Source organism: Canis lupus, chromosome 27 (assembly GCF_048164855.1).
Source record: "Canis lupus baileyi chromosome 27, mCanLup2.hap1, whole genome shotgun sequence".
NCBI classification, from domain to species: domain Eukaryota; kingdom Metazoa; phylum Chordata; class Mammalia; order Carnivora; family Canidae; genus Canis; species Canis lupus.
In genome coordinates, this window is record NC_132864.1 from 29,445,148 (window position 1) to 29,448,144 (window position 2,997).

Here is a 2,997-nt window from a genome sequence, read left to right on the forward strand (position 1 = left end):
GCTCTCACCCTGACCCCAACCCAGCTCCTGCCTTGGGCTCCAACCCCAGCCCTGCCTCACGATGGTGCATAACCCAACCTGGTCCCTAGGCAGGGGTCCCCTCAGTCACGAATGGAGGCAAGGACAAACTGCTTTCAGAGGTTTGGGGGATGCTGTTCTGGTTACATGCACAGCCCAGGGACAGGCAGACAGAGAAGCGAGAACACGTGCAGCCGGTGGCACGTGGGAGTCCCCTAGGCCCACAGTCAGCTCTACGGGCCATGGCTTTGCAGCAGGGGAGAGACTCGGACCGGCCTGAGTCACCAGAGACGGGGTGGCAGGGATGGCCCAAGCAGTGGGGTGTACTGTGACCTTGAGGCTGTAAACCTCATCAGGTCTTGTCCCTTTGGCCTGGTGGGAGCCTGTCTCAGGGAGCAGCCTGGTCACAATATGTAGAACCTGACCCCTTGGCCACAGACTGGAGGGAGGCCTGTGTCTCCACAGATACTCATGCCCTCCCTCAGCACAGACCCTCAGGGCCTGGCTGTGTTGGGTAGGCCCATTCACTCGATTTTTGTTGAATTTACTCACAGACCATTTCTGCCTTGTGCTTTGAAAATTCTCCACTGCCCTGGCTGGGAGCTACAGGGGATGCAGCCGAAGCTGCCCCTCTATCAGGCGAGCGCCAACAGACTCTGCAGCAGTCTTTCTAGACACCACTAGGAGCTGGGTTCCCATCAGCCCCTTAGCAAGCTCCAGCCCAGCTTCCCTTGGCTTGGGGGTCCTGATTTAGGACTGGATGGCATGGGCTGGTGCAGCCTGGCCACTCAGTAAACAGAAGAGGGAGCTGCTATAGCTCAAGCTCTCAATCAATACATAGCAGCTATAATTATTATTAATTCATATTCCTTGGGGGAATTTCCATGCTAATAGGAAACTCCCAAGAGGTACAGGGATGCACTGCCAGGCACCTCTCCCATGTTACATCATTCCATCCTCACCGCTGCCTAGGAGGTGGCATTGCTACCCTCACTTCATGAGGGGGAAACCACGGGCCCATGAGGTTAAGGAAGGTGACTAAGGTCCCATGGCAAGGAGGTGGTAGATGCAGGAGCCCCACGTCTGCCTGGCTCTGAGTTCTGGGTTCTTTTCTTCCCCACTCCTCTGCTGCACCAGAAGATCCGAGGCAGCTCAAAACACTCTGCTCTGAAGGTGAATCGTCAGACCGGGACAGGTGGATGAGGAGGGCTTTGGGGTAGGGCTTTCGGAGGCCTTTCCCACCCCCGCCCTCAGTTCTAACAGGCACTCAGCTGATCCATAGAGGCTGAGGAGACAAATAGCTAGGGTCTTTCCTCCTCTGCGGGTTGTGGATGCTGTTGGGATCCCCGTCCAGACCCATGCCTGAGAAGTGCTGGAGCCCAGGCCTGGCCAGGCCCAGCTCAGCCAGGGCTGGCATCTCTTCCTGAGCCCCCTCTCCTCAGGCCCCAAGATAGGGCTGTGATTAATCAACGACAAAAGCAGAAACAAACAGAAAAATGTAATCAGCTCAGGAAGGGCAGGGCTGGGCAGGGCAGTGGCAATCAGCTTTCCTGCTGGGGCTGTTGACTGATTGAAGGTGGTTCCCACAGGGCCTCTAGGGGCAGGTCCTGAAGCTGGGGCCATGGAGAGGCCAGGGGGTCAACCCCTCCCCCATATATATGTATGCACATCTGTGCACACATGCCCATGCCGCTCCTTGCCCATGGGCCCGTACACCGACCCTGCCCACCCATGGGCTCCTGCCCAGAAGCTCCTGCCCTGCCAGCTCACAACCTTGGCACACACAGGTTTCCATACACACTCCCAACATGCATCCATCTGCGTGCGGACTCAAAAACACATGAACACACCCTTCTGGATAACAGATATATGCACGCACATGCTGCTCCCACAAACACCTGCCCCCTCACCCTGATGCGCACACATGCCTTGGGGCCTGGGTGAGCCTTGCACACACATTAGGTCTAAGCAGGCATGTGCACTGACAGGCTCTCACACCAGTCCCTACAGGCACCCAGCCACCTCTCTGATCTTCAGTGCCCTGAGCTGGGGGTGGGGAGGGGCATGAGACAGACCCTTGGCAGCTCCCCAGGCAGAGTGGTGGGGGCTTGGAGAGGAGCCAGGCCTGGGGCTCCACTGTGGGGGGCAAGGTCAGCTGCCAAGTCTCAGCTACAGGGCAGGGGGAGCCTGCCCCAAGTCTGTCCCAAACTCCTGACTGCCACCAGCACCCTATGACCTTGGTCAACGCCCTGCTTTCTCAGCCTCAGTTTCCCCAACTTGGAGCCTCACCAGGCACCAACACCGTATGATTCTCCTCCAGGACCCGGGAGCCTGGGGCCCATCTCACCTCGCCGCCAGGTCTCTGGTCCTCAGTTTCCTGCTCTGTTCGTGGGGGGTAGGGGCGGGCCAAGGGGCAGGAAGGAAGGGCCCCACCCCCACCTCGGTCCGGTGGCTGCGGACTCGGGGCGAGAGCCGAGTGATCCTCCGCGGGAGGACCAGGGAGCCCGGGGCGAAGGGGGGAAGGCGCCCGCGGCGGGCTAGGGGCGACCGCGCCGGGCCGGCGGGGGGCGGGGGTGGAGAGCGCGGAGGGGGCGGGCGGCGGGCGGCGGGCGGGGGAGGCGGGGAGCGCAGCCAGCGCGGCACAGAGCGGGCGGGCGGGCGGGCGAGCAGGGGAGGCGGCGAGACCTGAGCGGCGCCCGGGCGGCCGCGCCGGCGAGCGGACCAGCGGGCGGCGAGCAGCGCGGGGCGCGCGGGGCACCGGGGAGCGGCGCGGCGCGGCGGGCACAGCGCGGGCGGCCGGAGCCCAGGGGCCCGAGCGCCGCCGCCCCCGCCCCCGCCCCCGCCCCCTGCGGCGCCCCGGCCGGGAGCCCGACGAGGGAGGGGGCGGCATGGACCGGCGGCCCGGGGCGCGGGGGCACTAGGCCCCCGGAGGGGCGCCCCGCCTCGCCCCGCCGCTGCCGCCGGGCCGCCCTCCGCAGC